Source organism: Camelus ferus, chromosome 2, assembly GCF_009834535.1.
Source record: "Camelus ferus isolate YT-003-E chromosome 2, BCGSAC_Cfer_1.0, whole genome shotgun sequence".
NCBI lineage: Eukaryota > Metazoa > Chordata > Mammalia > Artiodactyla > Camelidae > Camelus > Camelus ferus.
The window spans coordinates 101,618,393-101,645,562 of record NC_045697.1 but is presented as its reverse complement, the minus strand read 5'-3'; the positions used below and the strand labels follow the sequence as shown (position 1 = coordinate 101,645,562).

The 27,170-nt window shown below is 37.9% G+C and overlaps 1 long non-coding RNA gene across 1 annotated transcript in view; it reads left to right on the top strand.

Annotated features, from left to right (window-relative positions):
• LOC106729929 overlaps window positions 1–27,170 on the top strand; it is a 172,061-nt gene that overhangs the window by 8,727 nt on the left and 136,164 nt on the right. The gene's annotated exons all lie outside the window — the stretch shown is intronic.

Sequence of the window (27,170 nt, the reverse complement as noted above, 5' to 3'; positions counted from 1 at the left end):
AACTGCTATCATCTTTTCCATGTTTCCTATGTATCTAAGTGTAGGGAGAAACCATTCAGAGATGGTGCAGTTTGTTTCATCATTAGTGGGTTGTGAAGTCAGTTTAGTGGGTTGTGACCAGCTTTAAAAAATGACATGAATGAAGAGAAAATATGAGTATATCACATATGATAAGGGGAAAGTGCTGTCTTATGAAACATCTGTTTCAGATTTCATGTATATCTGTATATCTACACACACACATGATTATATCAAGTGGGTTGCATTGTAATAAAAATATTTTTTATTGTGAATATGGTCAAAAATTCTTGCCAAGTCAATCTCTTTAGAGCAGAGATTGGCAAACTTTTTTCTGTAAAGGCCTAGCTAGTAAATATTTTCAGTTTTGTGATCCATGTGGTCTTTGTCACAACTACTGGACTCTTCCATTGTAGCATGAACGCAGCCTTAGGTAATGAGTAAAGAACCGGACATGGCTGTTTCCAGTACAACTTTACAAAAACAGAAGTCTGGGTGGCTTTGACCCAAAGGCCACAGTTTGCTGACTCCTGCCCTAGGGAGATGGGTTGTCAGGGAAGCTTTTATCCCTCTCTCCACCTTGTTAGTTGAAGGAGATAATCTGATTAATTTGGGGGTAATCTGATAATTCTGATTAATCTGATGGGTCAATAGGGAAAACAGATTTGAAACAAATACAAAAACACATAATTACTAACTGTGATATATATGAAGGAAAAGCAGTAAGTCCTATAAGTTTACAATGTGAAAGGTGAATGGAAATTAATCTTGTGTTGGAGTGAGGCTTTTCTAGTTGGAATGGCTTGGTGGATGGGAGAATAGGGTACCTCAGGCTCTTATTCTCTTGATTTTCCTTGTATTCCTGACTATGTGATAGAATTGAAAAAGATTGGGCAGTGCTTTCCTCTCTGTAAAGAAGAGCTTGTCACTCTCTCCGCAAGGCCTTTGCCTCTGTCTTGTATGTTACATGCTGTAAAATGGTGTATGTGACCTGAGCCCCCTAGAGTCGTGTCACCTCTGCCTGGCAAGTGGCTTTAGAGTCTGCACTACGATTCTGCCTCTCTTCTGAGTGGGTTTTAAGGATCCGAGTTAGAGTGTTAGCAGGATCCAGAGTTAGGTCTGTTAGCAGACCACTTAGGTCTAAAGTTCAATCCATGCTCTCAAATCCGACTGTTAATAGAAAGACGTGAATTTTAAACTGATTGGGTGTTTGTCTAGATTGAGTAAAATGGACTCTATGGTTACAAGTTCTTTGTAAGAGTACTTTATAATTTAGAACCCAGAGAGATGAGTTCAATTCTCTGAACTTCCAACATTAAGAATTGGGTATTCAAACTATATTTCAAAAGCAGGAAGAAAAAAAAAAGAAAATTTGATTTCTCTTTATCTCTCTCTGGAATAATACATATCTCTCACTTCAACTAACCTGAGAAATATGATACCCTAAAGTGATTCTGATTTGGAATGAGAGGAATGGAATATACTGAAAATAACTGCTTCAGAAGGGTGTGGCAGATGTTATAGATTGGCTGTACCAAATTCTTTTATAATCCCCTCCCTTTCTTTTCTTCCACTAGAGTAGTAGAAATCTTAAGGATTCATATTCCTTAGACTCCCTTGAAGCTAGGTCGAGCCATGTAATGTAGATGAGGTAAATGAAATAAGTGTTTCTTTTCCCCCATCTTTCTGGATGAGATGGTTCCTAGCAGGTGCCTGCAGGTGCAGTGCCATCTTGCACACACGAACAGGAAAACTCCCTGCCAAGGGTGCTGGCATAGGAGATGGAAGGAGTCTGTTTGCTTGATAACATCATTGAGCCTTTCAACCGCCAACCCTTAGACTTCTTGTTGCATGATATAAATAAATTCTCATGGTTTAAATGACTTTTAGTCAAATTTTTAGTTATTTAGTGGTAAACATAATCCTAACTGATACCAAAAGAAGCTCAGCATGTTAGATGAAAATTGTTATTATAAAATAATGTTCAGAGGACATAATTTGGGTAGTGAAGGGGGAAAAAGCATTGGTTTGAAATTTAATAGTTTGAATGAATAAGTTCTAAGTAGTTTGTAATACTAAACCTTTATTCCTTTAAATGCAAGAAATCATGGCGGGGCTCTTAGAACTCACAATTGTAGCAGTTTCCAAACTAGAGAAAATTCAAGATCTCTTCATTCACAATGCCCATCAAACACCTAATATGTATCAGGTATGTGCCATAAGCGCATGTTAAATGAATAATTGAAAATGCCATTGAAGGAATAAATGAATGTGAAAGTTGTTTCTTGTAGGAAGTATCATAGATGACCTTATCAAGAATATTTAAAAACACAAATCAGGAAAGTTGTAGAAGTTTTTATACTTATTTCTGTTGATATCAGTAACTTTGAAAGACAGATGTAGACCCTGACATGAAATGATTTTAATGTTTCAAAAAGATATGATCTTGTCTGTTGTGAAAGTAGGAAGGACAATTTATTTAGTCTGAGAGTGTGTGAATAAAATAAACAAATGGAAACATGATCTTTAGATTTTATTATGAAAGTTGAAATTAATTTCTAAAATGTCTATACTTGCGTCAAATTATTCTCTGGAACTGAAAGGGAAACAATGTAACATAATATTAGGAAGCACAACGACATTTTAGAATATAAAATGATGACTGATGAGTGGTTTTGACTCTGTTTTACAAGTTTGGGAGGAGTCAGAGTTGTATCTTTTCTTATAAAACTATAATTGTGAGTATACGCTTTCCTGAATTTTATGAGTCATGCTAGTGAGTTATAGAGCCTGAGGAGGTCATGAGAACCCTTGGATTTTCAGCCAGTTGATCAGAAGTGTGGGTGTCCTGGAGACCACCTGAACTTGCAGCTGGCATCTGAAGTCAGAGCAGTCTAGTGGAGGACTGAACCCTTAACTTGTAGGGTCTACGCTAACTCCAGGTGGTTTGTGCCTGAATTGTATTGAAGGATATTAGTTTGTTGAAATGGAATACTGTCCATAATAAATGAGTGGTGTTTGCAGCCCAGTAGTAGTCTCAGATTGTATCCTGTCTGCCATTAGGTTGACTTTCCTGGGAAACTCTCTCCTTAATGGAGATTAGTTTGCAGGAGATTTTTTGGGTAGTATTCTTAGGATCAACAGTTTTTGAAGGGAAGATGAGAGTAGGATTGGGCAAGGGGAGGATTCAAGCTGTGATGCAGTCTTAACAGAAGACTCCCCTCTCCCTACAGAGTCTTTTAAAGGTAGGATGACTCCTCAAAGCTACCCCAAGTTAAGGTAAGAGACGTGGACCTTGACACCACTGTATTCTATGTAGGCCACCCAAGGCAAGGGTATGACAATGGTTGAGACATTTTTCTTTGACTGAAGCAATCTTAGAAGGAAGTTGCCAACTGAGGATTGCCTGTCAGTAGCACACTCAGAGGCTGGGATAATCTTTTTTTCATTCCTGAAGGGGAATCTGAGCAGCGTATCACAGAACCCAACACAGTCCATTTCTTATGCTGCTCAGATTTCTTCCTAAAAGGTTTGGAAGTAGCTCCTCTAGGTTTCAAAGGGGAAGATTATTGGGAGAAACTACAACCCCCCTGCCTGTTGCAGATGGTCTTGCAATTGAACCTCATCCTCTACCATGTTTAATACCCATTTTATATTGCCCTCACTCTCAGCTAGAACTTGTGGTCTTATTGGCTTACGTGGTGGCATGGCTCATCCTTGAGGGGTTTGAGCCCTTGATTAATAGAGTTGTTTCCTTGTCTGTTTACCTTCAAAACCAGGCAAAGAGCACCACAACATCCCAAATGGATGAACAGGTGTCAAACATAACATTCCTTACTCCTAGTATATAACAGTAGTTCTGCCTACCCTTGACAGTTATCCTTGCAAGATGGCGACGTCTTGCCTGCTGATCCTTGAGTACAAATTGCCTGAAATACCCAGATGACCACATTCTGTAGTTCAGTGGAACTCTTGCTGAAGATTCTAGTATAAACAGTATCCTATTGGGAAACAGGAGCTCAGAATCCATTGAGCCTAGAATTGAAGATATGGGAAGTACATTCCCTAATGTGTACTGCGAATGATTGAAAGCAGGAGCCCCTTGGCTCCCAGACAAAAGCAGTCATCCTATTGGGGACCTGGAACCATATAAATATTATTGATTCCAAGTATATAGTGCATCCTGGAAGATGGTGCACCATATTCAGAAATTACCGCATTTAAACATGCTTCAGCTGTGACTTCAACAGGCTGTCCCATTGCTTTACGAGGTCAGCAGTTTCAGGATGGTGTGGTATGTGATATGACCAGTGAATTCCACAGTCCTTACCTAAGTATAAATACATACCTTCTTTGCTGTAAAGTGAGTCCTTTAGTCTGATAGGAAGTTATATGTGATCCCAGGCTGGTGGATAAACCCTCTAAGAGAGGTGCAGGCTAAGGTACTGTAGGCAGGAAAGGCAAACCAATACCCAGAATTTGTCTTTATTTTCATTAAAATGAATTTCTGCTCTTGCCTGGGTGAAAGCGGTCCAGTGCAGTCTACTTGCCACCAGGTGGCTGGGTGGTCTTTTCAAGGAATGGTGCTGTATAGAGGACTCAGCACTGGTCTTTGGTGTTAGCAGGTTGGGCTTCCTTGGCAAGTAGGGGCTTAAGTTACTGCACTCATGCAAGGCCCCTTTCCCTGACACCAAAGGTACTCAGTTTATGTGCCCATTGCACCAGCACTGGGATGGCGGATTATAGGGAACAGTTGATATTAAGTGATTGAATCATTTTGATTACCTCATTGTTTAGTGACTCTTCTGTGGGGGTTGCTTTCTGGTGGGCATTAACATGTAAAACAAAGATTTTATACTTCATGCCCACTCTTACATGTCCATTTATATACCTCTACTTTCTCTTTCTCCAACCCTGGTACCAAGTTTTGCAGGTTGGGTTCCCGGGAAGTAGAGTCCTAAATGGAATTAGTGTGGGGGAGGTTTATTAGGAATGCTTGTAGGATTTATGTCTGTGGATGAATGGGGATGGAGGGAAGCAGGATGGGGCAGAAGGAAATGCTGAGCTGCTGTAATGAAGTCTGAATGGAGGCCTCAACTGACCATTTGGGGAGTTATGAAGATGGAATGAGCTGGGGAGAAAGGGCTAGGCCTAAATATACACACACTTGTCATTTATTGGATATAGGATTCTTAGGACAGAGATATGACTTTGGCCAAGGTGGCTTTCTTTAGGTATGATAATTCCCAAAGGGGGTTATAGCCTAGGGCTGGCCATCTGCCCAAGTAACTAAAAATTGGATGATAAATTTAAATTCTTCATTCCTGAAGGGGAATCTGGATGGCACAACACAGTGTCCACCACTGTAGAAAGTTGGAGGCCTTTTCCAATTTGAATGACTGCAGTCCCTTTTAATGCAAGTTACATCCATAATTTGAAGCAGACTTCTTTATGGCTGGAGCATCGCTGTATACTGTAGGAAAACACCCTTAAGATTCTTAGTAGCCATTTATCTAATTGAGACATTCTACTGGGTACTATTTTAAATCTTTCTGAGGTCTTAGGAAAGGGTCATACAGCCACACCCTGAGTCAGTCTTTGCTCTAAGGCCATTTCTTACTTTATTTATTTATTTGTTTGTGTTTATTTATTTATTTATTTGCTGGGGAAGCTTGGGATGGGAATAATAAGTCCAGCCTAGCAATTCCAGGGCTCTCTGTATATCCTGTATATTCTGTTTGCAAACCGATCAATTCCTTGTTTATAATCTCTCTCTTCTTGTACCTTATACATAGCTCAAAGAAGGCAATGGCCACTTTCAATAGTCTGCCTAATACATTAGCTGGAGCCACATATCTTCTAGGTACATTATCTAGCTTCTAAGTTACTTCAGGCAAGAGTTTTATCAATTATTCCCACATTATACACCATGAGTTTCTATATTTTTCCAGATTCCAGTAAGAATCATCACTGCCTCTCAGGCCCCGCTAACATTTGGTTCATCGTTCTTCCAGCCATCCTTCCTCCTTTTCTAGCCTCTACTCAACCTATTCACCACGTGATCCCAAATACAATGATGTATGTTTATGTTTTGTTAAGTCAGTACTCCACTTCTAGTTACGCATTTCTGTATCAATTATTTATTTCTGCATAAAAAAGCACCCCCAAACTTAGAAGCTTAAAACAACAACCTATTTACTTACTCATGATTCTGCAATTTGACTTGGTACAGCTGGGTGGTTCTTGTGCTGAGCTTTCTTGGGGTCATTGGTGTGGCTGCTGTAATCTGGCTGCTCCACTGGGAGTATGTCTGGCTGTTAATCTGGGTTGTTGGCTGGAGGGGAAGGGTGTTATTTACAGGTTCTCTCTTGCAGGATAGCCTGGGTTTTTTCAAATAGTCACTACAGACATTCAAGAAGATGAGAACAGAGTTCTAAAGTTTGAGTCTGATACTTGGAAGTTCCTAGCTCTACTTTACCACATTCTGTTGGTCAGAGCAAATCACAAGCCAGCCCTCGTTCAAGGGGTTGGGAAATAAAACCTACTTTTTGAGGAGTGAAACATTAAATATTTTGTGGTCAAATTTAATCTCTGTATTTAAAAATAGTGTTAGCTATTTTTGACTCTCTCCCCAGGCCATGTCTCTTATATTCATCTTTTCCTTCATCTACTTCTTTAACCACTTATTCAGTGTAAATTTGACAACTATTTATGGGATACCTAATATGTACCAGGCATTGTGATGAGCATTGGAAATCTAAACTTCAAAAACTGATGAAATTATAAACATCTCTTAAAATTGTAAAATTCTGAGCGCTCTGTTATAGTTTTGCTCTTGAGTTTTAAGTGTTTTATCATTGTGCAAAGCTTATAACATATGATTCAATTGAGCTACTCAGCTGCAAACAGAAGTTATAAAAGCGAATGAAATGTCAAGATGAACCATACCTTCCTGTGAATGAATTTTTCTAACTTCATTTGTAGGATAACTTGGTTTCAGAACACATAAATTAATAAAAAGCAAGCAAAGACTTGTTTTTCTTAAAAATAAAGCTGAACAAAAGGTAAGGCCTTTTGTTCAGCTTTATTTTAAAGGGTAAGCTGTTTTTTGTTTTTTTTTTTAATGATTCATAGGTCCCTTGGATATCCAGGCATCTATAACTGCTGTATAACCAGCCCTGATGGGCCATAAATAGAAGTTCTCTCTCTGGATGGAGAATTCTGATCATTCAGGAGGACTCCAGGCTCATCTCAAACATGATATCCTTCAAAGGACTCTCTGACCATCCTCACCTTTCCCCAAGAGTTAGTTGCTTTCCCTTTGTGTTATTATAGCAACTAGTATAGCACCCTAGTATAACATGTATGGCATATTTTGAACTATTTGTTTGGTTTATGTAACTTAAACTATGATCTTCTCAAGAGCAGGGTCTTACTTTGCATTCTCTGGATCTAACCTCACATATGGTAGACACGTAACATCTTTGTTAAATATACGAATACGGGATGTGAGAGCTTGCCATATGTGAATTATGATGATGTTATAAATTACTCCAGTTGCTTTATCAACTGTTGGAGTGCCGGAACTACCTCCTAGTCATAGAAATTCAAAGTTAACAAACACCTTTGAGTCAATCAGATCAGTATTTTTTTCTATTTTATATAACTGAGTAAAAAGACTCAGAGGGTTTAAGAGACTGCCTGAGGTAATACAGTCGATTGTAAAATAAGGACAAAGCCAGAGAATTTGATTGCCAGTTCTTTTCACTCTACCAAGGTGCCCTCTCATCCTAGGATTCCTGATTTAAGGTCTCATTTTTAATTGGGTAGGATCTTCTCCAGTGCTGCTCAAAGTAACTATAGCTGACTTGCTTTGAAAAATATGAGTGTGTTCTTGTCAGCATGGACTTTCCCTAATTGATTAGTTAGCTCTCCAAGTCGCTGTCTCCATTTTAGAAAATCTGCTGTTTTCAAGGGACAAGCCTTGGCATTTCAGTAAGATATATCTCTCTCATTCTGAACCCACTGTATCTTTAGCGTACAGAAAATGCTAAATAAAGATCTGTTGCCAAGTTTATTCATATTCTTGAAATACAGCTAGGTTATAAAAAGTCAGCAGTAAAAGTGTGAAGGTGATACAGGAAAAAAAATGTAGGGTGAGAGAATGGCCGTGTCCCAGGTCTCAGCTGAGTCCCTGGGGTGCATCCTGCCAAGTGTGGGTCCTTGGATTTGCACAGGAAAGAATTCAAGAGTGAGCCACATTTGAGTAAAGGTAGATTTATTTAGAGAGATACATACTCCATAGACAGAGTGTGGGCCAACTTGGAAGGCGAGGGAGCAAAAGGATGAAAGGCACAGTGTTGCTAGTTTTTATGGGCTTGGTAGCTTCATGGGCTAACAAGTGGGAGGATTATTCCAACTATTTTTGGGAAAGGGGCTGAGATTCTCAGGAACTGGACCACCACCCACTTTTTGACCTATTATGGTTAGGCTTGGAACTTCCATGGCACCTGAGGGAGTGCCATTTACCATGTTAATGTATTACAATGAGCATATAATGACGCTCAAGTTCTACTGGGAGCCAAATCTCCTGCCGTCTTGGGCCTCAGGGCCTGTTGAGAGTTGAATTTTCTGCCACCTTCATGTTAAATGCTGTGTCGTTTCTTGAATGGCTGTGACCTGCTCCCTTTCTTCCTATCTCAGAGGTGGGAAGGGAGAGGTCTTATAGATGTGATCGTCTGTTTGGCATGATAAGAAATTAATTTGAATGGTAGGATACAGAGCTAGTTTATAAAAAGCATGGAAAGAGGGAAAGGTTGCTGGAACACTGGACTGTTTGTGCATATGATGGCCATAGACTGTCATACTTTTTTATGTTGGGTTAAAGAGAATTATAAATTTTCCACAAGGGATTGGTATGAGCAAAGCAGGATATTGCTAAGATTAATTTGGCGATTTATGTAGAGAGACAAAGACAAAAAGTGAAATACTAATACACATTCACACACACACAGGATCTTACTGTAATTAAGTATATAGGTCATGAAGATACGTTCTAAGACAGTAGGAAGAATGCAGAGATAAGATCTCAAACCTTGATTAATTTACCCAGTGTTTTATTTTCCAGTTGCTCCATTAGTTTTCAGAATCATTTCTCTTTTCTTGCTTTTCTTACCCAACTTTCACTTTGAAATACTGGTCGTTTCTGAGATACTTAATGAATCTATTGAGAAAACCACCATCTATTTCAGTGCAGTGGGGGAGGAATAGGTACTGGAAGCCTTCATATAGGCAAAGTTGATTTAGATTTGTTGGTGTTATTACTGAGTTTGGTCCATCTTTCCTCCCTCACTGGTGATGCTGGGAGACTTTCTTAGTCTTTTTTCCAGGTCAGAAAAAAACAATGAGAAAAGGAAAGAGTCTGTATGTCTATGTTTGAGGAGTAGGTGGTGAGGGGTGGGGCTACAGGAGCTCATGGAAGAGGATAAAAAATTATGGCTATTGGTTAGATATTTTTTATTATGCACTTTTCTCTTTTCCCCCCTATTGTGGCTGAAGGCTACTAGGGAGAGGAAGGGCCTTTATTGGATTATAATAAGCATTCTTGTTTCTCACCCCACTTAATGAATCACTCAGTAAGTAAGATGTGTGATTCTTTGTGATCCCATATCTATCTGTAGATTTTCAATTCTGGATAAGCCAATTGCCTGGGGAGTAAACCTCCTCTGCTCTTAAATCTTCTATTTTTTTGATACTATTACAAGCCTAGAAATTCTTCACAATTGTCCTGTGAATTGAGCTACTTTTTTTTCCTCCCCAAATGAATCCTTTATGAAAAATCATTTAAGATTTTTTATTTATTTAAAAAATAGTATTAACTGGTTTTAAGCAGATTTTTCAACCAATAGAGGAATTAACCATTAGATTACTGTAAGCATAAAGCCTCACAGGGCATTGAAAGTATCATATTAAAACTTCTGTTTATATTTTAATTAAATTAGCAGAAGGTGACATAAGAATAAATAAGGATTGGCAACTTTTTCTCTCAGTGGAGTGTCACCAGGTGGCAGTGTCTCAGTAGATCAGCATATTCAGCCTTACTGGTCCCAAAACGGAATTTGATTTATCTACCTAGAGATGATAAGCCTCATACTGACCCAGCTCATAAGATACTCATTTCACCACCACTTCATCAGAACTTTTATTGAGGTATCTACTAACACCAAATCCAATGGTGAATTTCCTCCCCTTAAGTTACTCACATTCTCAGCAATATATGACTCAGCTAATTGCTCTCTTCTTAAAATTTAGTATGTGGCTGTTAGAACACACCGCCCTGGCTTTTCCTTGCTTGCACAGCATTCTCTGCTTGATCCATTTACAGTAGGGTACTCAGAGTTCAGCCCCTAGCCCACTTTCTTCTCTATTTTTGCTCTATTTAGACAATCTAATCTAAACGCATTACTTTAAATGCAGTCTATATGTTGATGACTCCCAGAGTTCTATCTACATGCCTGCCCTCTCCATGAGCTACAAGACTTGTATATCCAACTACCTGCTTGTGGTCTCAAATTGGATATCAAATGAGCATCCCAAATTTAAGTCCAAAAGTAAGCACTTAATTTCTAGCCTCCACCACCCTTGGTAACTGGCTCTTCCCTCTTCTTTTCCATCTCAATGAATTTGTGATTCTTTTTTCCCCCCTCATCCCCCAAATCTAGTCCATCAGCAAGTCCTATCAGCTCTACCTTCAAACTAGATCCCCAATTCAAGTGCTTCTGCTCAGTTCTCATCACCACCTAGATCTGAGGATGTCTTGTTAGGTAGAGTTACTTTTATTATATGTCTTTTTCTGTTGCTTTTTTTTGCCAGTATATTATGTTCTTTGCTCACTACATATATATGTATATATGTGCATGCATATTTATATGCATAATGTATAATAACTGTATACTTATGCATATATGTACATACATATATCTCTGTCTGTCTGTCTATCTATTTATCTACCTATCTAAACTTTTGGCCTAAATTTTATTTGTCATTTTGGCTAAATTTGTTAGCCCAGATTCCTTTAGTTTCATATTTGCCTAGTCTAATCTTTATTTTAAAACTTTTGAAAGCTTTTTGTTTTAGGTGTGCTCTACTAGACAATATTTTGTTGGGTATTTTTAAAAATCAATTTTGAGTCTCTGTTTCTGAATTGATTTATTTATCCCATTTGTGATTTTTGTATTACCATTCTCCTAAGATTTATTGCTTGATATCATTTCATATTTTTCCAGTGACTTATTTTTTTCCCCTCCTTTTCTTGTTTTCTATTACACATATCAAATTTATTTCTTTTGGCTTAAAATTATATATTCTATTTTGTCCTCACTCTGGTTGCCCCTGTTATGCCTGTTGCCCTTTGCACTGGTACTAATGTTTATTTACCCTAAACAAGTTCTTTATCTTATTAGTATCTGTATTGTTAATCTTAATGAGACAAGTACTTTAATTTACTCATGTCTTTTTTGGTCTCTCTCTCTCCACCTTCATCATAGTAATATAGCTGAGAGTATTAGTTGTGGGTAATAGATGCATTTTTTCTTCTTTAAAATTTTAAACCTTAATTTCTAGACAAAAAGAAACTCTGAGAAGATATGTAATTACCCTTACTTTTCATGTCCTTCTCGTACATCCTGAATTAAAATCCTGCCTGCCTTCTTTCCTTCCTTCCTCTCTCTCTCTTTTTCTTTCTTGTATTTTTGCTGGTAGTATTTAATGTGGATTTCTGTGTGGCACACCTTCTGAGACTCTGCCTAAAAATATTTTTATTACACCCTCATATTTGAATGACAGTTTTGCTATGTACAAAATTCTAGGTTCAGAGTTCTTTTCCTTCAATTTTTAAAATTACTTCGTTGACTAGTTGCATCCTATAAAGGACCTGAGAAGTCTAAGGACAATAAGCTCCTTTTTCTATTGTGACATACTCTTTTATCCTAGAAACATTTTAAATTTTTTGCTTTGAAATGCCCTATAATAAGTATTGGCATCAAGTCTTACTTTGCTGGTACTTTATGAACCTTCCATTTGAGATCTGTTATCTTTCTTGAATTCTGGGAAATTTATCTCCATATTTCTTCAAATATTTCCTTTTTTTTGTTTGTTTTTACTGTTTTCTTCTTTTGAGTCTCTTGTTATTCAGTTTTAGCATTTCTACTTTTATTCTCTTAACTTTTCTTCATATTTTCTATTTATTTTTTTCCTCGACTTTTGGGAGAGTTCCAAAATTTGATATATTTTTAAAAACTGATATTGTGACCACCTTATACTATCTATTGTACTCTTTATTTCAACTATATTTTTAAATGTTTCCACATAGTTCTTTCTTTTTATGAGTTTTTAACTCTTTTGTGTTACTAATATGTTCTTTTATCCTCTTAAGTATGTGTTGATTTTAAATTCTTGGTCTGATTCCCCTCAAAATTATGTTTTAGATTCCTTTGTTTCTTGGCTTTTATCAGGACAAATGTAGGTCTTTCTGAGTCATTATAACTTTCTGTGTATATTGGATAGGTAACCAGAAAACCAGGTTTAATGTCTAATGCTGTCACTTTTCAGCTGTTTAACTTTGGACAGATCTCTTAAACTTCTAGAACTGGAATCTCTTATCTATAAATTGAAAGGGTTGGCATTTATGATCAATTAGATACCTTTCTTTTCTTTTCAGTTTTATTGAGGTATAATTGACAAATAAAATTGTAAGATATTTAAAGTGTACAATGTGATGATTTGATATGTGTGTACCTTGTGAGAAGATTCCCTCCACTGAGTTAACACATCCATCATCTCATATATTTTTTACCTTTTCTGTTGTTTGTTTTGGTGAGAACGTTTAAGTTCTACTTCTTTACCAAATTTCAATCATATAAGACAGTGTTATCAACTGTGGTCACCATGTTATACATTAGATTGTCATTCTTACTCATCTCATAAGTAAAAGTTTGTAACTTTTACCAGCCTCTCCCTATTTCTTCCCTGGCAACTACCAGTCTATTCTGTTGTTATGAGTTTGACTTTTTTTTTTTTTAAGATTCCACGTATCATATAAGTGATACCATACAGTATTTGTCTTTCTCTTTTTGGCTTATTTCACTTAGCATAATGCCCTCCAGGTTTATTCATGTTGTCCCAAATAGCAGGATTTCCTTTTTTAAGGCTAACATTCCATTGTATATATGTACCATATCTTTTTTACCCATTCGTATTGACTGACACTTTGGTTGTTTCCATATCTTGGCTATTGTGAATAATGCTACAGTGAACGTGTGAGTGCAGGTATCTCTTCAAGATAATGATTTCATTTCCTTTGGATATAAACCCAGAAGTGGAATTGCTAGATCATATAGTAATTATATTTTAATTTCTTGAGGAATCTCAATATTATCTTCCATACTGACTGTACCAGTTTACATTCCCACCAACAGTGCATGGGGGCTCCCTTTTCTCCACATGCTTGCCAACACTTGTTATCTGTTCTCTTTTTTGGTAATAGCCATCTCAACAGGGGTAAAGTGATCTCTCATTGTGGTTTTGATTTGTATTTCTCTAATTAGTGGTGTGGAACACCTTTTCATGTACCTGTTTGCTATTTGTATGTTTTTGAAAAACTGTTCATATCCTTTGCCCATTTTTAAATTGAATTATTTGTTTTTCTGCTCTTTATCGAATTGTATAAGTTCCTTGTATATTTTGGATATTAACTCCTTATTGGATATGTGTTTTGCCAATATTTTCTTCCATTCCATAGTTTGCCTCCTTTAAATTTTACTGATGGTCATTTTTTAAGCTTCTTAGATTTCTTAATTTGGGGTAGTCTTACTTGCTTATTTTTGCTTATTTATTTATTTATTTTTGCCTTTGCTTTTGGTGTCAAATCTAAAAAAATTATTGCCTAAACCACTGTCAAGGAGCTTACCCTCTTATGCTTTCTTCTAAAATTCTTATGGTCAAGGCCTTACTTTCAAGTCTTTAATCCATTTTGAGTTGATTTGTGTGTATGGTGTAAGAGAGGGGTCCAGTTTCATTCATTTGTATGTGACTGTCTGGTTTTCCTACCATTGATTATGAAAGAGACTACCCTTTCCCCATTACTTATTCTTGGTTCCTTTGTCATAATTTAATTGACCAAATACACATGCATTTTTTTTCCTCTGCTCTCTATTCTGTTCCATTAGGTCCCTTTTTGTTCTATAATTTTTATGATTGTGCAGAGTTTTCAATAATTTATTTTAGATGCAGTCTTAGAAAGTCTCACTGTGGGAAATTCTTATCTATCATTGATGACAAGTCTTATAAAATTCTATGGGTAAATAGTATGTAGTACTAATAAAAACAAAGTTTCAGCCTTCTGGGTTAAGCAGTTGGCATACATATTCACTCTAAAGTAGTGGCCCTCAATCTTGAGGGCACATAGGAATGAATATAGGGAGTTTGAAAAAAGGATAAATGTATTTGAAAAATATATTGCTGCTAGACCCATTTCAAATAATTAAATCAGAATTGCTAGGCATGGGAACTAGGCCCAGATAGTTTTTAAAAGCTGGTTTTTTAAAAAATTTGCAAAGAAGGCTGTTAATTAGGTAATAAAAGCTAACAGACCAAAAGTAATGGAAAAGGCAGAAGTGAAAGGGATTCAGTTTGAACAGTTTTGAAAAAGTGTAAACAACAATTTTCAAACAAATATATGACTAATAACTCAGTTGAATTCTGGAAATACATAATTTGAGAAAAATTTTTATATATATTTTTAAAATTTATTTTTTATTGAAGTATAGTCAGTTTACAATGTATCAATTTCTGAGGTACAGCATAATGTTTTAGTCATCCACATACATACATATACTCATTTTCATATTCTTTTTCATTATAGATTACTACAAGATATTGAATATAGTTCCCTGTGCTATATAGTAGAAACTTATTTTGAAAAAAAATTTTAAAAAGAAAATTACTGCTAAAATGCAAATTAAAATCCTTTTCTAGTTCAAGTTTGTGATATACTTTTCCGTAGACGTTTAAAACTAGTCCATCAAATTGACCATGCCATCATTGTGCCAGGGAGAGTGCTAGAAGTCCATTAGACAGGGATGAAAAAGAAGAGAGACTTTTTGCATCAAATAGCCCACAGTCCAGTGGGCATGTAAGGATGGTGCAGTGTGGTTCATGTTTGGAGAAATGTTTATGCTGGGAACATAGAGAAGGAAGTAATGAATGATTTAGGGGAAATGGTATCAGGGAAGGCTTCACTAAGGAAATAAAGTAGGAATTAATTCTGACTGAGTAGGAATGCATTTAAAAATTCATTTAAAAAATTTAAATTATGGAGATAACGTTTTCATTCTACTAGAAACAATGAATAAGGCAACATCAAGAAAAGGTCACTCTAAGATATGATTGAATTGTACAGCTAAGGAAACGTAGTGATAAGATGCTTATGACCTATTAACTGTTTTTATGTTTAAAAATTCTGCCACAAACAGAATGAGAAAATAAATAGCTATGTACTAACATAATAGGATATAAAATTTAGGAGAGGTAATACTTCAGAAAAAGGAAAAACTAGTATGGCATGGAATGTTCTGAAAGTCTTTAGAAGAAATGAGGTTTGATATTCAGCCTCAAAGGTGAAGAGTTGAGTAGATGGGGAGAGAGGAAGTTGATCACAGTAGTACAGTGGGTGCCCAGGAAGGAAAGAATGACAAAAAGAGGAATAACTAATAGAATCTGATGCCTCGGAGCCCCAACAGGATAAAGAAAGGAGATCAAGCACTAGGAGGTTACTGGTGATATTCATAGAAGAGGTTTGGGTTGGGGGTGGATTCATTTACATGCTATTGTGACTATTTCAGGCCAGGCATTGAGGCTGGGACATGGGATCTGCTTTTGCAGATGTGTAGGTGTTTCTTCCCTAGCAACAGATGGTGTTATAGTCTCTATGATAATAGGGGCCTCCAAGTCCACACACTTTGGGTGGCTCTGGTTTCATACCCTGTTATTCCTGGTCTAAAGTTATACCCTTGTTAAATTCTTCCTTTTGATTTGAAAGAGGAGCAGTCTTGTACCCCTACCAAAGTTGAAGTTAACCTCTTTCTTTTATATTTTGATGGGATTCTTTGTATCTTGATCTATCCTATACTACTTTAATGTATTTAAATTTTCTTATAAGACATCTTACTGACATTCCATTGGAGCTTTATTACCTCTCTTTTTTTTTTTTTGACTAAGATAACTAACAGACACCAAGCCAAACCAACCCATCAAACAACAACAACAACAACAAAAAACAAACAAAAAACTGACTACAAGCATATATTGTTGAATAAGGATGTCTTTTGAAGATCTCATTTCTCTCTCCAATCTCCTTTTCAGAATGCTTGCACAAGAAGACAAACTAGCTATGAAGAAGGTAAAATTTTCTGTATATCATTACAGAGAAGCATTATATTGCTTCTACATGTCACTAAGATTACAAACAGATTCTGCTGAAAACGGCATCTATTCCAAACATGACATAGCTTTTAAATGAAAAAACTTCGAATGAAAACACATTTTGTATAACTGAAACCTGTACCTTTATCTGACATTCTTATTTTCCTCCCTCTCTACCCTCAGAAAAACACCCTCTGCTCTACATAGGCTCATTTTCTTTTGTTCCTCAGACATACTAAATTTATTCAAGCTCCATTCCCACTTCCATATGTTCCATCATCTCAGGATGCTCTCCTTCCCCAGGAAGCCATAGAGTTCCTCTTCAGCTTTTCTAAGCTCCACCATCCTTTCAGGCTCAGTTCGAATCCTCGCATGAGGTTTTTGGGATTATTCTGTCCCTCAGTGACTTCTCTTCCTCTGAAATCTTAAGGCATGGATAATTTGCTTCAACCAAGTTAGCACTAGTATAAGAATGCTTATTTCCATTTCCCCAACAAGAGTCAAATTTCTTCAGGCAAAGCACCTATTAGAAAGGTGTATCATTAGGACTGATTAGTAGCAGGACTCAGTGCAGTACTGAGGACATGAAGGGATATTAAAGGAGCTCCATTAGAGTCAGAGTTCCTCAAGGGCTGTGGCTTTTAGCCTCTGCCTCCAGCACTCTGTCTCTAGCACCTAGTCCTGGGCTTCACACTCATAAGCGTTAGTTGGTTCTCAGTAAATACTTTCTAATCTACAGATTGTTCTGATTAGCATCTAACTAAACATGTAAAGCGGCATTGAAACAGCTTGCTTTTTGTATTGTGGATGGATGGCACTATAAGACAGTTGCCTCAATAAGTAGCGATAACCAGAAGTTAATGTTTCTGTGAGTTGTTGCACAAACACGAAATCAGTGTGCTTTTGTCCGCTGATGTCTTACTCTAACATTCCTAGCCTAAAGGAATGCACCTGGCTTGCTATGGCAACAAAATATTTTGTTTTTCTACCTATACCCAATAATTTCATTCTGGCCACAGTCCGGTATATTTGATTTATTCAAACCTGAAATACTGTCTTCAGTAAAGCTAAACTCAGACCTTTTCCTGTTTCATCCCATAGTAGAAAGTAGGCCTGACACCATTTCCCTGTCAGGCAAGTCTTCTAAAGTGTAACACAAAAGTCCTTTTCACAGACGTTGAGTATACAAGCTACATACAGACAGGCAATCATAGGTTTACAGTGTATGTCTGACTAACAAATATAATTAAAGTGTGACTCATAGGATCATTCATGAATAAATCTCAAACACCTACTGAAAAAAGTCACCATCTGGGAATGAACATATACTGAGTGAAAAATAGGAGTAGGTGTCTGGGAGAAGTTACCTACCTCTTTATAACAAATTACCACAAACTTTGCAGGTAAAACAGCACCCATTTACTACCTCAGAATTTCCTGGGTCAGGAGTCCGGGTACGGCTCAGCTGGGCTCTCTCCTTCGGTTCCCAGGACACTATAATCTAGGTGTTGGCCCCGCTGAATTCCTTCCTGGAGCTTGGGATCTTCTTTCATGTTTACACGACTGTCAGCAGAATTAAGTTCTTAGCAGTTGTAGGACTGAGGTACTCATGTTCCTTCCAGCTGTTAGCCAAGGGCCTCTCTCAGCTCCCGGAGGCCCATAGTTGCTGGTCACGTTGCCCTCTCACTGGCCCTCTCACAACACGGTGGATTACTCTCCAACGCCAGCAGAGGACAGGTTCTCTCTTTAAGAAGGGCCCGTTCCCTCTTTTAAAGGCTTTTACTTGATTAACTTCAACTCACCTGGATAACATCCCTTTTTTCACTTTTGTCATCTAATGTTACCTAATCACAGGATGAAATCCCACTATATCCACAGACCCTGGCCACACGCAAGAGAAGGGGACTATACAGGGCTGCATCTCTACAGCAGGGGATGGAATTTTGGGGGCCAGCTCACAGGTCTGCCTACTAGTCTTTAAATCCTATTTCCCCCTTCTTAGTTGTTCTAGGGAAAATGGCAGCAGCCCAGAGGTAGGGAGTCAAGGTCAAGTCCTGGCTCTGCCCCTGACCCATTGATAACTTTGGACAAGTCATTTACCCTTTTATAAAGGAGGGACTAGATTTCTTCCTCATTTCTATTCAGGTGCTGATATCCCAAAATCCCATGATTCTGTCTCTAAGTTTCTTTGTATGCAGGAGGGACTCAATATCAGACACATGGCTGCAATTCCATCAAAGTTAGTTTAGCAGGGTCAAAAATTTAACCCACGTTATAACTTGGCAAGCAGAAAAATATAGTTACTATATGTAGTCTACAACTTTACATATAACCTCTGTCAACTAATTGGAAGGGAGAAAAACCAGCTTAATATCCAATATATAGTTTATCTGGTTCAGTAATTTAAAACTGGCTATTTAAGCAGTGGATAATACCTCTTGGATAATATGGAGCCTTTCATACAACTTCCTCCTCTTCCCTGCCTTCTTCCTAAGACTGTCAGCTGTGATGGAGATAGGGAGGAGGAGGAAGAGGAGGATGGGTGGGACTAAAACATCCTTCTCAAGGTGCGGAGGTATTGGCATCTTCAGGTGTCACCCTGGGCCTCCTCTGCTCTCCAGGTGATAAGCCAGACTAGCTGGGTGCAGCATGTCCTGCTGGCATTCAGGGCTGAAGTCTGCAGCTGGTGTAATTTATATTTCTTGTATGGCTTGGTCCGGACTCGGTAACACTCCCTGATTTAATTGCTCTCACTTGGGCTCCTGCAGGTGCCCTTTCCTGACACTCCTCTCAACTTATCTAATATTGCATCTTCTCTAGGTTGAAGCTTGGAAAGGGAAAACAGGGAGGCTCATGCCTGGCTACCCTACTTTTCTTGTTCCCATGATCCTTTGAGCCAGAAGAGTAACCTGTTTTTCTTTTGTGACCCTAAAGTTCCTTCCACTAAGTCAGCACTGATTGTCTTAAACTTCAGGGCTATCTTTACATTCTTGGAGGATGCTATGAGCAAAGTCTCTCATGTTTGGCTTTTCATATACTAAAAGAAGAGATAAAGGACTTTTGAAAATCCTTTCCCAAACCAATAGTATTTTTTTAATATGTAAGAAAAGTGTTGTTTATTTGTAATTTTATCAAAAGAATGAATAGCTAAATACGAATGTTCTCATGGAATGGGAGAGAATTAGTAATGGATAATTAATGAGTGAACAAACCCACAAATTGAAAAGGTAGCAGACATGACATATTTAAAAATTGAAGGCTTTTAGTGATTTTTCCAAGTTCTGAACATACCTCAGACTTATTATTATAAGTAATAGGAGCAGGCAATAATATTTAAACAGACAAGAGCGTGAAATACATGCACGAGAGTAATTCCTCCGAAACTCCCCCACACTCCACGTCATCAAGCCTGACTGAGCAGCTCGTCTGCAAAGAACACAGTACAAAAGAGAGCTGAGATCACAGCTTGGAGGTAGTATAGTAACATATCTATACCTCTCTACACCTTCAAGAATTTCCTGTCTTTCTCTTCATCTTCACCTGTGTTCCTTTTTAAGGGCTCCACACATAATGCCTAAGAAGCTCAGGTTCACACGTGTGCTTTATGGTTTCCTTGCTAAGTATCAGACCAGTTGAAGCCAGGTCGTCTGTTTTCTCATTTTAGGAGAGGTCTTGGACATTTTTACAAATCATGGGATTCATGGGGTCTGGATCATATTACACATATGTAGACAAGGCTTTATATGACAAGCATACAATAAATGTGTTGAATTAATACATTATTATCTTTTCATGAAATTTCCAAGCCAATAGTCTTGCTTTTACATCTAAAGTATGATATGATTGAATCACAATTATTGAATATTAACTCACTCTTTCTCTTTCCATTCTTTTCACTACAAAGTCTAATCTGCCACAGGCAATCAGACTGCCAGAGTAAATGTTGTGTGCTCTGGAAGATATGTTAAAAATACCATTATTGCATCCCTTTCAGTTACCCATTAAAGTAATATTGTTATTGTCTTGTTCACTTGTGAATTCCTTGTACCTGAGAAAATAGTTGGCACATTGTAAAGTGAACGAATAGATGGATGTATGTACGAATGAATGGGGCAGAGCAGTCTTCACAGGCAACTTGTCTTGCAGCATCACATAATCTGAACGCCTTTTTCTGTCTTTCCCTCTCCAAGCTTCTATTTGCTCAGATCCATGAGAAGTCTGTATTATTTCTACAGTTTTCTTTCTGCTTTCATTTGCTGTCTGTTTTCCTCTGGGAGCTGTATATCTTTTTTGGTTAAGCTGCAAATCAAGTTATCCTCAAAGTATATCTCAGCTATTATTAAATTAACTTTTTTGAGGGGTCAAACTATGTCTTATTTCCCTTCTAGAAAGTTTAAATTTAGTTTAATATGTGATTCTCTAAGGACTACTTGCTCATTGGTGGGAGGATAGAGAGACATTTGTTTATTAAAGCCTATCATTTATATTTTGTGGTGTTAACCGAGGTAGAATGAGGAAAAGAAGTAATAAGAATATCAGTTGTGATAATAATCACTAATATATATTAAATATCTATTTGGGCCTGGTTACTGCGTTAAGCTCACTTTACACAACCGTATTTATATTTCATGAGAACCCAGTGATAGATGTTAGTGTTGACCCCATTTATGGGTGAGAAAATTGAGCCTTGGATTGAATTACAGTAACCTGCTCAAGACTCAAAGCTAAGGGTGGTGATGCTGAGATGATCCGGTGTCTGTGAGATTCCAGAGTCTGTGCTCTTTTCCCTTCTGATACACTGCCCTGGAACCATAACTGGCATATTTTTCTAAAAATATCTTGAAAACAATTCAACAATAATTTAAAGGAAAATGAAATAAAATGCTAAACACAGAGAACTTCAAAACAGTATGGTTTTACGTAATTTAAACAGAGTGTGTAAGTGTGTAAGAGCGTAAGAGTAGGTGGGTTACCATTTTGACAAAAATCCCTAACATTGAGAAAAAAGCTGTTTTGATGGCGAGGCTTTCAGTTACAAGAACTAGTCACCCCCAAAGAGAAAAGTGTCTCCCAAATTCCAAAAGCTATCCTTTAATAATCAAGATCCAAATCTTGGGAGGCTATGGCAGAATTTTACTATAAGCTTGTTAACTGAAAAAAATGCACAATCTAAAAGTTGAGACTTATATTTTATTCAGTGGACATACTGAGGACTTAAGCTGGGGGACAGCCTCTCAGGTAGCCCTGACAGACTGTTCCAAAGAAGTAAGGGAGAAGCTAGGATGTATAGGAATTTTTGGAAAAAACAAACAAACAAACCTAACCCCAGAACATCAAAGGATTGCTGTTAATTAAAGAAAAAACAGACATCTCAAGTTAATGAATTTAGGCACTTTTCTACATATGGGAAGATGCAAGAGTCTGGGGTTTTTGAAATCTTTCCTTTGATATGCACCTTAACTATCTAGGGCCAGTGTCCCATTTTTTTCTCTGTCCTGAATCCCCTTAGGATCACAGTTGGAGGCAACTGCAGTGGCTGATGGCTTCATGGCCGCAACATCCTTTGTTTACTGATACAGCAGGTGACATTCTTCTCCACAAGCTCTAGAGTAGGAAAGATATATGATATGTCACACAGAGAGAAGGTAAACGCTCTCTTTGGGCTGGTCAGAGAAGCCTGGAACAAGAGGGAGAGGAGTGCAAAAACAGTAAGTTACAAGCGAGACGCCTTCTTACTTTCCCGTCTCTTTCCCCTAGACTGTAAGCCTTTTGGGGGCAACAGAAGCCCCAAGATGGGGTTGAGAAATTCAGAGCAGGTCTTCAGTCATATTTCCCTTTTCATGACTTAGAGATGGCAAGAGCCTCTTAGAGTCAAGTCCCTGAATATATCCTGGTGCTGGAGTAACATGGCATGTGGGTGGTTGATAGCAATGCTGAGGTGACCCAGTGAATGGGCTTGATACGGGGAAGGTTGACCCTTCCTACTTAAAGGGGATCTGGAACTCTACTCTAGGTGGCGTAGACTAGCCTGAAGTCTAGATTAGTTTAAAGTTTCAGATCCCTTTAGATAGACGGGGTCAACATGGAGAAAAACATGTTATCAGAACTGAGAGAAAGTATTGTTTATGATTATATTCCAAGCATCTAGTACAGTTTGCTGGCACATAGAAGCATTAATAAATATTTATTGAATAAATTGAATGAGCGAACAAGGGGGAAATAGGCAGGAAATTGAGTTTTTATTTATTTAAAAGGAATTTTTGAAGGAAATTGTCATATTGATACTTGACATAAAGTCACTTTAAGTGGAGAATTAATCTTCTTTTAATTTCAGCAAAGCAACCCTACAACCAAGTGATCTGAAAAAAAAGTCACAAAAACCTTGTATCCTTGGAACATCTTCATGGTTCCAGAATCTGTAGGTTGTCAGTCATTTTGGTAAAACTATGACAGCTTACTTGATCTAATCCTTTTACAAGCTGTTTCATTCCTTAGTGTCTAAAAGAACTGTTCCTGTCTAGTGCCCAGCACAGCATGCAGTACTTAGAAAACACTTAAAACAAATTTGTTGGATGGATTGCTAAAGAATTCATCCAGTCTCAGGATCTGAAAATTTAGAGGGAGGAAAAATTCCCTCCTCTCTTAAATCATATTTGTTCTAATTATCCACATAGCATCTGGTATAAGGTGGTTACTCAAAAATAATTTGTTGAAGAAACTGAACGAACAAAGAGGAAAGAAGAGAAAATTTTAGCTCACCTTGCATACTTCTACCAAAGAGATCTTTCCAGAGAACCTATATCAATCTTTAAATCTGTTCTGTATTACTGTCAATATTAGTTTTTAATGCACTTTTGCCATGAAACCCCATATTCAATCTTATGATCATATAAATATTATGAAAAATATATTAAGATATTAGCTTTTTTCAGTTCTGTCTTTCATGTTTTTTAAGGAGGATGGCCTCTTAGGAAGAACTGTGGTTTTGCTGAATGAGGTGGTTTGTGGGGGTATTAAGATGTAGAGCAAGTGGAGATTAGGTTCTGAACTGAAGTGGTAGAGAGACCCAGACAGCAGGGTATATGGACATTGTCCATGTGACATCCTAGCTCTTAGGCTGAAAGTCTTCCTCCTTGGGTGTAGGTTGAAGCTTTGATAATTTTTATTGTCATAATCCTTGCATTCTGCCTGCATCCACTTGATAGTGCCGAGGTCTATTGAGTATCTGGTATACCCTCCATCTGACCTTGGCCAAGGATGTCCACCCTGCAGTAAAGGCTGTGGCTCGGCTTTTCCCCCAGGATGAGTGATTCCACAGTTGGCCTGCGGACCCTCATCCTAGGATCTCTCACACGGAGCAGAGGGTGATCCTGTCTCTGGCTGACCATGCCTCTCCTGTGTCTCACCCACACTGGGTGTGGTCATTTGTTGGTCAGGGGTCACTCTGCACAATGATCTCCTCCCAGAGCCCTAAACAGGCAGTGCTCCTCCCAGGCTATCACCTCCTTCTCTTCCCATGGAGCCTTGAAGCTAGGAATTTGGGCACACGCCTAATTGCTTATCACCCCTACTTCTATTCACATTTCACCCCTCAAACCGTCATATTGGAAAGTATGGGCTTTCCCTTCTCTTCCTGACTAATTAAAATATTCTATGTCAGCCCCTCACTTCCCCAAAGAGCTTTGTCTCTCCATTTCTTTAAAACTGTGATTGTGAGTGGGTGTAGGAAGATAGACAACCTGCTTACCGATAGGCATCATAGGAAGCTATTTTTAAAATACTGTGATTGCTTCACTCTGAGAATGATTGATTTAGATTAGAGCCAGATAGACTGAGGTTTCTGTGAACTACTTGTGGAATAGAAGTCTGGAAATTAATCCAGCCTTGAATGATACTTGGTTTCTTTACTGATCAGAGTTATTCCTGGAAATGGAGGTATATCTGTTTTATTCTGAGTTCTGGGGACACTTCATTTAATTCTGGCATAGTAAGTTTATACTTTTATATAATAGTGCTTAACTTTCCTGCTGTGATTATCTCTGCTTAAGTCTCTCTCTCCTTTTGATTTGTATGAATTCAGGGCAAGGACCTTGTTTTTCTTAGATCTCTCACTGCATCCCCAGCAGTCAGCATAACACTTGGCACATAGTAAGTGCTCGAAAGTTGTTTGTTGAATAAAAGACATCATATAAACCTATGGTTAAAAATTGTTTGACTTTAAAAGTGGCAATATTATAAAAGGCCACAAGATGGGCTCATTACACTGTGGAAGTTTGTAAAACATACCTGAATCATGAAATTAACAATTTTCTGCAAAAAAATTAGGAAGATTTCATATATGTTTCTGAACCTTAAAGAGGAATTAAAATGCTTTTAGTGACAAATCCTGGCAACATTTAGTTATTTATTTATTTATCTAAAGAATTGTATTAAAGGAAAGTTATAGCATCATTTAATTATCATTCCTTATTGTGGCTTTGAAAAAAAAAGTTTTATCTTTATCACTCTTCCCATATATTTCTCACTATAGAACTGAAAAGTGTCTTCCTATTTACAGAAGAGTCTATTATATTTCTTCCTCTTAGAATTCAAAATGGTGTTTGTCACTTTTTTCCATTCAAAAGACTAAGCTTATTAATTGAGTAGCCTTTTTTTCTAAACCAGTAATGCTTCTTGAAGATTGTATGACAGGACAGTCTCCATTGTTATCTCATATGATACTAATGAATTAGATAAGGAAACTGGGACTCTGAGAGTCTGACCACTGGAGTCTCCCAGCTAATAAGCCCAGCTAATAATAACTAGAGCTAAGGCAGATACAAATCAAACAAAAACAAAATCAAAGAGAATATGAGCTGTTGATAAAGCATGGTGGTGTGAGAGAGTGACTGGGTCACTGCTTTAAACTGGATGGCCTCCTTGAGGAGGTGACACTGATGCTGAGCCAGGGATGATAAGAAGGAGCCAGGGTTTCGAAATTCTGGGGAAGAATTTTCCAAGCAAAAAGAACAGCCAGTACAGAGGTTGATGGGAGTTGGGGAGGTGATGGCTCCTAGTTTGGAAAGAAGATGGAAGCTGTGTGGCACTAAAAGAGTCATCCAGTATCACTCTTATGTCTTGGTATTAGACATCTACTGTCTTGGCTTCCCGTGGAGGTAAGCAAACACTGGTGTGCATCTTTGCAACAACCATAGGATTGTTGCTTATTTTAAGTGACTGGCACTCACTACCAGGGAGAAGGAAGAACTCTTCCAGAATTGGCTATTCCCTAACTAAGGAGGGTCAGGGTTATATTCTATTAGGATGACTCCAAGCCAAACAGGACCTCCCAGCACCTGCTGAAGCCATGATGGGATTGGAATGTTTTTCATGTAGTTAACAGGTATATGTGAAATATCTACTGCCAGGCATAGAGTATAATGCAGTGAACAAAACAGAGTCCCTTCCCTCAAGGAGCTTGTATTTTAGGATATCACGGCTTATGTAACTTACATATGATTTACTTCAATTTTCTTTGGTCCAGCCTCTGTTTGACTAAACTTAGAACTCTTTCATTTATTGGGTGTTTGAACAAAAAAGGAAGGGGTACCAATTGTCAGGATTCCCATTCTCCTTCCCTTGTCCTAGTTGGGCTCCTTGAACAGTGGGAATTTTCCTGAGGATAGATGTAGTGCAATCATTCCTGCCTACAAAGATCCAGAGCATCACTGCTGACATCAGAAACCCGACAGATATACTGGCTTCTTTGTACCGTACTGGTCTCTAATGCAGGTGCAGAGTTACACAGTGCTCCCTCAGTCCCTACCTAGCTTCCGTCCATCAGGTCAGGGTTATTCCTTCATGGTTCGTGTCCTCTTAAATCTGTAATAGGAGAAGCAGGAACTTATCACTCAATGACAAAAATCTAAAATCCAGTAGGAGTCTAATTATTATACATTCAACTGCTTTTTCTGAAATCTTTCCATAGTTTAGGCTACCTGGAAGAAAAAGTCATGAAAGAAAAAACGAACTACATTCATACACTGACCTTTTGACACAAGGGACAGTATCACTTGTGATCATGGTGTTATTTCTGCCCTCACATCTCACTAATTCACAGGAAAATCCTCTAAATAGGACTTGAAACCACCACCTGCTCCTCTCTCCCCGCTGCCCCAAGCACAGCTCTTTTACAATTTTCCTTTGTCATTGAAAGCAAATGAAATAACAGACTGTGTGTATGGCCTATTCCTAAGCTTCATAGCACCTTTTATTAGGTTTCATGCCACCTTATATTAGGGTTTCTATTACTGCAGTGGCAAATTACTACAAACTTAGTGGTGTAAAACAAAACAGTTATTATCTGATAGTTTTGTAGCTCAGAAGTCTGATAACAGGTCTCACTGGGCTAAAGTCCAGGTGTTGGCAGGGCTAGGTTCCTTTACAGAGGCCCTAAAAGAGCACGTTTCTTGGTCTTTTTCAGCTTCTAGAGGTCACTTGCTCTGCCTTGCTCCTGGTTCCCTTCCTCCATCTTCAAAGCCAATGACTTCACATATCTCTGACTTTTCTTCCATCATCATGTCTCTCTAACCACAGCTGGAAAAGGTTCTCTGCTTTTAAGTGCTCATGTGATTAGATAGGACCCACCTGGATAATCCAGGCAATCTCCGCTTCTCAGAGTCCATACCCATAAC